Here is a 9,556-nt window from a genome sequence, read left to right on the forward strand (position 1 = left end):
GATGTCTGTTTTCAAAGGTTTACCCTGGGGGAGATTTTACGCCAGGCTCCCTAATTAGATAGAACGAGGGTCCGTGTGACGCAAGTGAGATGGACGGCGGCCACCAGGAGCCACGGAGCGGAGAGGACAGCAAGGCCGGAAGATGCGGGCGGGCTGCCGTGAGCAGAGGTCTCCTCTAGTGCTTTAGGCATCTAATCAGCCATACACGCCTGCCACCGCCACTCCCAGTGGGTCTCTCTGTTATCACTGAAATAAGAGTGACAAATTAGGAGGCACTGAGGACGGGAAGGGGAAGCCGTATATTGAAGATGGCAATTGGAGGTGACAGCCAGCAGCCCTCAGACACCAGGAAGAGCCGGGTCAGCTTTGGGGGCCTCCTTTCCCAGGAGGCAGAGTCAGCCGTGGGCGGGAGGAAGGGTGGTGACCAAGGACGGATGACCAAGAATCCAACCCCAAGCTGACTCGGCCGTAAGGATCAGGCTTGAGCCGTCTCTGCCTGAGAAAGAACGAGGGGAAGCCCTGACTTACAGGGACAGCATCTCATGGTGGCTCTGCTGGGACACTGAGGGTCGCACGTTCTTCCTGGCACCCAGATGCCAGAATCCTTTGTCTCCTGAGCTCGCAGGTTCGGGCAGAGTCTCGTTTATCCCCCTGCACAAGATGATCCCAGCCTGACCAGGCGGTGGCGCAGTGGACAGAGCATCGATCTGGGATGCTGAGGACCCAGGTTCGAAACCCCGAGGTCACCGGCTTGAGCACGAACTCATCCAGCTTGGGCGTGGGGTTGCCAGCTTAAGCATGGGATCATAGACATGACCCCATGGTCGCTGGCTTGAGCCCAAGGTCACTGGTTTGAAGCCCAAGGTTGCTGGCTCAGCTGGCCCCCCAGTCAAGGCACATATGAGAATAATCAATGAACAACTAAGGAGCCACAACTACGAGTTCATGCTTCTCATCTCTCGCCCTTCCTGTATCTGTCCCTGTCTGTCTCTCCCTCTCTCCCAGAAAGTAAAGGGGCTCCTGGCCTCCCGCTCCTGGGGTCCTGAGCATCTCCTGCCTGCTCTCATTGGTTGTCCCCTGAGTGTCCGTGGCTCCCAGAACCCTGCCCCCCAGGCCCTCACCCGGAGAGCCCTGCGCACCCCTCGCTCCTTCAGGGAGACCTGGCGCCCAGCGCATCTTCTTCCCCTCAGACACCCGCTCCTCTGAGCACCCAGGAAGAGGCGCAGAGTACGGACCCGGATTCAGACACAAGTAAGGAGCCGTGCCTTCCTGGAGCGCGCCGTGCAGAGGGGAGACGTCACCGACGTCACAGAACTGAAGGACAGGTGCATGGATCTAGGGGGAAACAGCAAAATACATCCAGAACCCGAGCTGAGGCTGCTGGAATTCAGTCACGCCCACAAGAGGACACCCAGGCCTTTCTGTCCTCAGCTGGCTCCCTCAGGCGGTAAACGCTGGGCCGACTCAGGGACCCTGGACCGGCAGCTCTGACCGCAGGGCAGGACACAGGGGCGGTGGCCCGGCAGCCACACGGCCTCACTCGGCCTCACTCGTGAGCGGAGGACTCGGAACCTCAGCCCGCCTCCCTCCTTCCCTCCCTCCCCACCCCCACCCCTCAATGCGTTCCCCATAATTAATCCATTTGACAAGTGAGAAAACTATTCTCAAAGTAAACAAAATAAATCAAAACAGGGCTAACTTCTCCTGCTAATGTCCTCCATCCATCACGGGTGACTCGAGCAGCTTACGCGGGAAGGGGGGGGCCGGCGGCGGGGAGGCTTGAACACAACTGCGCCCCCAAGTCCCACCGGGGAAGGTTCTGGAATTCACTTGTCATTAAAAAGACATTCCTCGAGGGAGGGAAAAGAATCGATGTCACAGTCCTCCACTGGGGGACGGGTGAGACAGGAGAAGGGGGGGACGCCTTATCGATTCATGAAGAAATGCAAGAAGAGAAAGTCCGCGGCCTCCGTGTTCCGCCTCCCGTGGTGCTGTGCAGGGCGGGGCAGGGTGAGAATGTGGGGACAGGTGTGCACGGAGGGGCGCTGAACTGTCACACCCCAGGTAAGGAGGCGGGGCGACCTGCAGGTGCTGCCCCCCGAGCCCCCAGGGGCAGGAGCTGACTGGTTCGCTGCAAACCCACCTCACGCAGGGGCGGTGGGAACAGAGGAAGGCCACAAAGCAAGTCAAGTCCCCAAGGACACAGACTGAGGACGCAGCCAGCACCTGTGGAACCAGGAGCCGGGTGCTGGCCGCCACAGGCTCCGGGGGTACAAGCGAATTAAAGGCAGAGGGGGGCTCAGTAGCTGGACTGTAATAAAAAAGATCGACCCCAACAGGTGTGGGCGAGAATGTGGGGGGAACAGGAATGCATACACCGGCTGAGCGGAAGGTGAAAGGTCACAGCTGCTGTGGAAGACAGCCGGGCTCTTCCTCAGACAGCTGGACATCCACTTACCCCGGGACCCAGTCCACCACTCCCAGGTCCATGCCCACGAGAGTTGAAAACAAAGGTCTGTGTAAAATCTTGTGCGTGAATGTTCATAGCAGCATTATTCCTAGTGGCCAAAAAGTGGAAACAACTGAAATATCCATCAGACAAATAGAATGTGGTATATCCATTCGATGGAGTATTATTCAGCTGTGAACAAGCACTGGGTACGGACACCTGCTACGACATAACCGACCCGTGGAAGACATTGTGCTATGTGAAAGCAGGCGCCAAAGACCACACGTGGTATGTTTCCATCTCTGTGAGAATCCCAGAAGAGGCACATCGGACACAGGAAGTACAGTCACTGCCAGGGCTGGGGTGGGGGTGGGCTGGAGAGTGCCTGCCAAGGTTCTTTCTGGGGTGACGAACACATTCTGGGACTAAATAGTGCTCGTGGTTGGACAACTTGGAGAATATACAAAAAAAAACAACAACACTGAATTGTGTGCTTCAAAAAGGACAGATTTCATGGTATGCGTGACTTCGACCTCAATAAAAAGAGAGAAAAAAAAAGAATACCTCTGGTAGGGGCGGTTAAGCTACTCGATGGATTTATTCTGTCACCACCTTACATAGAACAATGCAGTGATCACAAACATCGTATCTATTTAGGAAAGGAAGCCCGATCTGGAAACACTTGGAAGCAAGCAGTCTCAGGTTTGACCGAACAGACCTGAAAGGGATACAGCTGAAAGGGATACAGCTGAAAGGGATACAGCAGTAAGGGATACAGCTGAAAGGAATACAGCAGTAAGGGATACAGCTGAAAGGGATACAGCAGTAAGGGATACAAATGAAAGGGATACAGCTGAAAGGGATACAGCTGAAAGGGATACAGCTGAAAGACTTTGGGGACGTTGCGACTGCACCAGTGTTACCAGCGTTTCAGAAGTTCCATCTGGCTCCTAAAATCTGTCCACAGGAGGAGGTGATGGGCTGAATTGTGTCCCCCGCCAAGTCCTCACACTGAAGTCCTCATCACTGCCACCCCCGTACGTACCTCAGCACGTGACTGTATGTGGAACAGGGCCTTTAATGGGAACGTAATTAAGGTAAAGTGAGGTCACACAGGTGGGCCCTAATCCAACATCACTGTGTCCTTATGAGATTAGGACACTGACAGGCACAGAGGGACAGGCCATGTGCAAGCCAAGGACAGAGGCCTCAGAAGAGACTAATTCTGCCAACGCCTTCATCTGGGACGTCCAGCCTCCAGAGCTGTGAGAAAACAAGCGTCTGTTGTTCAGGCACCCAGTCTGTGGCTCCTTTATGGTGCCGAGCAGCTGACACAGGGAAGCTTGCCGCATTCTGTTCCGGATACAGGATGTGCAGCATACAGGAGAGATGGACACAGTGAACTAAGCCCTACAGGGACTCTTATTCTAGTTCCCTAGATTTGAATGCTACATTTCACGCTGAAGGGTTTTCTTCCCCAACAAAGGTAAAACTGAAATGCTTATTAAAAAGCAGCTAGCCAGTGGCACTGATGGGGCCCTGGCCAGCTGGCTCAGTGGAGAGAGGGTCGGCTAGGCATGCAGACATCCCGGGTTCAATCCCCAGTCAGGGCACACATGAGAAGGGACCATCTGCTTCTCTCCCCATTCTTCTCCCCCTTTCTCTCTCTCTCTCTCTCTCTCTCTTTCTCTCTCTCTCTCTTCCCCTCTCGAAGCCAGTGGCTCAGCTGGTTCCAGCGTCAGCCCCAGGCACTGAAGATAGCTCGGCTGGTTTGAGCATCGGCCCCAGGCGCTAAGGATAGCTCGGTTGATTACAGCATGGCCCTAGATGGGGGCTGCTGGGTGGATCCCGGTCAGACACCCTGCGGGAGCCTATCTCCCCTCCTCTCACTTAAAAAAGATTGTAACAAAGTTGTGCACACAGCCTTCACCAGCAAGGAGGAGGCAGAGAGAGGAAGGGCGCCCATGACTGCCAGCCGTGAGGGCAGACCCTGAGGTCTGAAGCTCTGATCTCACATCCTTAAAGAAAAGTCCTTCCATTCGCTACTAGAATAGCTAAACATCAAGAGACAGAAATGTGATTAAAGATCAAAGACAGAAATGCTGACGGAGCAGGCGTTCAGCTTCCTCTCACCCACACCCCTTAGCAGAGGGTACCCCGCCGAGGGCGAGGGGGGGCGGGCTGGCAGCCGCCCAGTGTCTTCCCGGCTCGCTGTCGGGCCTCACCCCTCTGTGCCTCGGTGCTCCGGCTGTTCCTGACAGTCAATCCGGGCTGGGGACTGGGGTCACCGTCCCTTCATCTTCTAGTTTGCTCTTGGACTGACTCAATTTCAGGATCTCGTGTTGTTCTTGTTTCTTAGTATCTTAGCCACATCTCTCTTTTTTAATAAAAATCAGAGGCTTGGAAACTGGGCTGAGCCAGGAGGGTTGTTCCTTTGCCCCTTCCCCTTTCATCTTGGCATCCTCTTAGAAACAATAAGTTAGGTCAGTCCCTTCACTTAATATCTGCAGCCCGCGCGGGAAGCCTGCCTTCCTGTTACAAACTGGATTAGGGAAGGACTTCTCCCTCAGGAGGAGTTTACTACGTGGGAGCGGGTGGTCACCCCAGCGCAAGGCCCCGACCGGGGGAGGGAGGCGAGCCCCGGGCCCTCGGGGACACTTACAGCCCCTTGTGCAGACACAGGCCTTAGAGCAGACAGCGCCTCCAACTCCCCTGTGCTAACCCCGCCCACGGAACCCTCAGCGCTCCCGTCCAGCACAGATCCCATCTGCCCTTTACACAGCTTCCTGCGAACAGCACCCCGTAGCTCCTGGTGTCCACTTGTGCAGGTCTGGCTTCCCTCACCCGCATTCCATCAGGGAAACCCACCCCGCCCACACTGTCCTCTGTCTGAGTCCCTTCCCCGACCACACCACGGTAACACACCTGCTCCTCTCCTCTGCCGGTGGACATCTGGGTCTGAGTGCGGGGTGGGCGTGAGCAGAGCCGCTGCAGACGCCTTTCTCGTGGGGCCACCGTGGGGAATGAGACCTCAGGGTCGGAGTGAGGGTGAGGGTGTGTGCCGAGATTGGGCCGAGAGGGGGTCGTTTCTACCACACCCAAAACGCTCCTCTAAGACAGTGATTTTCAACCTTTTTTGAGCCGCAGCACATTTTTTACATTTACAAAATCCTGAGGCACACCACCTACCAAAATGACACAAAATGACACTCTAACACAGTACATATTATACATATAGTTAATAATATAGTTTCTAAATGTAACTATACTCACTTAGTGCGAAACCTGGGCCTGTTTCAATGAACACAAAAGGGATATCCTGGCAGGAATGGTAGAAAGACACACACAAAGCTCTTCCTCAACAGTTCTCAGTCTCTCTCTGTTTTTAGTTTTTATCGCAGTCAAGCTTGAGAAGCTCAGCTCACATAGATATGTGGTTGAAAATGGGAGCAATGTCAAAATAGCTTTGTTGGCCAGAATGGGGAACTCCTTGGCAACAGCTAACCAAAAACTGTCCAAAGGAACATCAGCAAACTTTAGCTTTAAAGTTAGATAACATTGTGATGCATTATGATGCATTGTATATCACCCTCTGCGGGGGCCTCTTTTAAAAAGAAAAAGGTTAAATATCTATATACACCATCAGGATAGACATAACTAGCCGAGGCTGAGGCTTCATCTAGTGGTGGCAACATTTACCTCCAGTCCTGACCAGGATTAGAAATCGGGAACATGGTGAGGAGTAGCAGCTTCAACTACTCGCGGCGGCCACCCAATGACAAGTGTGTGGCAGCTTGAGTGGGACCTTCCTGGGTGTGGATGAGAGGCGGCCTACTATTGGTTCATCGCTAGTGGTCAGGATAAATCCTAGAAGGTGATTGGTCAGTGAGTGTTCCCTGTGCCTCTACTCTTCCTGTCGCTGATAGCTGGAGGGATTGTGAGAGGAATGTTTATGTTCGGATGGAGGCGACTGGTGGCGGGCTGGATAAATAGCCTCCAGGGGCTGTATCCGGCACATGGGCCGTAGTTTGGGACCCATGTTTAATTTCCCCACGGCACACCTGACCATGTCTCACGGCACACTAGTGTGCCACAGCACACTGGTTGAAAAACACTGCTCTAAGACACAGGCCTGTCACGGCCGAGCCTGGACCACTGGCAGGGACCAACCCCTGCTCCGTCCATCATGAAACGTTCAGTGCTGAAACCAGCCAAGTCCTAGGCAGACCGGGACGAGACAGTCACCCTGACCCAGCCAGCAGTGCGCCCCCCCTCTCCCCTCACCCTCTGTTCACCAGGACTGACCACTGACACAGGTGAGGGACGAACCCCAGGTAACTCCACCTTCATGTCTACGGAACTGCCCTTGAACCTGCAGGAGCCAAGGCGCCGGCTGGGCCTGCAACACCCTGACATCTGCAGGCACCTCAGAGGAGAGTGTCCTCTGAGAGCTTCCTGCACCCCTGCCACTTCCCAGGTTCTGGACAGCTCCAAACATCGGGTGCGCAAGGACACCCAATCTCTCTCGAACACAGGGGACAAAGATCTAACTGGAGGCTGTGCGTCCTTCTTGGGGGGAAGTAATTCAGCTTCCGTGCTGCCGATGCTCGCTTAATGTCCTCAGATCCCTCCCTGTGACCGCAGGCAGTTAACTCCATGACCTGAGCGCTTGTCTAAGGCTGCGGGTCCGTGTCAGCCTCCCCCCATCCCCAGATGTCAGGGGACTGCCCCCTCCCCCACCACAGCACAGCGCTGCGGAAAGTCCAGTGGCTAGTGTCCCGGAGCTGAGCAGACACTCTCCTGTCAGTGGCCGAACGGTCAACCACGGTCCAGACATATGTGTTTCACACCGATTAAAACGGGAACTTTGCTATTCAAATGAATGGACATCTAAGATGACACAGAATCACAGGGACCTGGCTTGACAAGATGGTTACCTAAAAGAACAGACAAAATTGGACGGAGAGGAAAACCCAGCAACCACGACAATGTGACTTTCTAAACGCAGGGAGCTGGGAGCCTTTCTGAGCCCCATTAAGATCGAAAGACCCCAGAGGAACCGTGAACGGCTAACCTAATACCAGCGCCGTGCTGGAGAGCCAAACGTCCACTTCCTCCGGCCCGGGCGGGGACTGGTCTCACTAGCAAACGTTGGACACGAAGACCGAGTCAGAAATAATTCTCCGGTGACGGTGATCATTTCACCAACGACCAGACTTGAAATGGCATTTTCGAGGCCATGACGGGGAATGAGACGGTTTCTCGCGCTGTAAGCCTCGCGGTACTTTGGAAGGTCTCGCGCTGTAAGCCTCGCGGTACTTTGGAAGGTCTCGCGCTGAAAGTCTCGCGGTACTTTGGAAGGTCTCGCGCTGTAAGCCTCGCGGTACTTTGGAAGGTCTCGCGCTGCCTGCTCCTGTGCCGCTTCGGCCCCAGGAAGAGGCACGCGCTCTTTGTTAGCATGCCAGACGCCACATCGCACCAAGGCCGGTGTGCAGACACCTCTGGAGAGCTCCCCAGAGAGCGGAGGTAACGCGGCACGTAAGCTCCTCACGGCCTCCACGGGAAGTGCCCCTGGCCGCCACCCAGAGAGCAGCCCGGGTCACGGGGCCCCGCAGGACTCAGAACACGGGTTCCGTCAGACCGTTCTCGCGGCAGCGGCCAACGCTGCCTGTGAAAATGCCGCGGAGAGTCTCATAGTTGTTAATTGCTTGCTGAATCGGTCCGATTTCACTCAAAATGGCCTTTAAGGAGCAACGTGCACCAAGATTCTTTCCAACATCTCGGTGAGAACGCCATCCGCCCACCTGACCTGCGGGTCCCGGCTGAGGCCCCGAGCGAACACGCCTGATGAGCTCACGCGTGCTTCTGAGTAAAAGGAAGGTTTTATGTGCCAGCCAGCCTTGACCTCACTTCCCTTTACTTAAATGTTGCAAAATGAATGTTTCTTATGGGCCAGCACCAACCATTCTGGGAAAGCTGTCAACGGGAAGAAGCCAGAGCAACTCTCGGAGTCTGTCCCCGTTAGCGACCTGCTGCTGCCGACACGGAGGCCCCCGCGTCCTTTGGACACGGTTCCAACCAGGGGGGCTCGACGGCCCTGTTCAGTCAAGATTGAGTAACAAGCATCAGATTTACCAGAGGAGACAGATGCAGGCAGAGCGCTTCAGACACCAGCCTGGACCCCTGAGTACTGGCGGAGTCCCAACCCCTGTGTGTGTGAGAAGAAACCTCCCAAGGCTGGGAGTGGGGGAGAGGCAGAGGAACCCCACTCCCACAGCCAAAGGGATAGGACTTCACAGCACAGGAGCCACCAGACAGAATTCTTAAAGAAAGGGGGCGGGGTAGCAAATGAGCCCCAAACTAAAAGCTGCCCTTGACCAGGACAGACAAAACCTAAAAGCAAATCTCAAAAGGATCCAACAAATGCCAAATAACTACACTACAGAAGAAAAAAAATGCCAACGCTACTTAAAGGAATAAAACAAATTACAGCAATTACATAAAACTCACAATAGCCACCGTCCAGTCAGAAATAAGGCAGCAAAGAGACAGGAGAGACCGTAACCAAGAGAAAAACATCCACAGAAACAGAACTAGGAGAAACAGATGATAAAGCTAGCCACTAAAGATACTAACGCCGTCATCATAAATATGTTCTAGCCCCGGCCGGGTAGCTCAGTTGGTTAAAGCACTGTCCTGATAAGCCAAGGTTGTGGGTTCGATCCCTGCTCAGGACACACACAAGAATCAACCAATGAATGCATGAATAAGTGGAACAACAGATCCGTGTTTTTGTCTCTCTCTCTAAAAATATCAATAAATACGTTTTATATGTTCAAGAAAGTAAAAATATAGTCATGATGAAGAGAGAAAGATATTCAAGTCTCCCCACCGCATCCTGAAAAACCCATCCTGGGCTAAGAACTATTATCAGGCATGAAAACGTCCCTGGATGAGGTTAACAGCAGCGTAAGGCACACAGAAGAGCTTGGCCAACTTGCGGACGTAGCAATGGAAGCTACCCACAATGAAAGAGGAGAAAAAAGGTTGAAAAGCGAATAAAGCACCAGTGGCCAGAGGGACAGGTGCTAGTGGAAGGAGGGCGAG

Source organism: Saccopteryx bilineata, chromosome 9, assembly GCF_036850765.1.
Source record: "Saccopteryx bilineata isolate mSacBil1 chromosome 9, mSacBil1_pri_phased_curated, whole genome shotgun sequence".
In the NCBI taxonomy this organism is placed as follows: Eukaryota; Metazoa; Chordata; class Mammalia; order Chiroptera; family Emballonuridae; genus Saccopteryx; species Saccopteryx bilineata.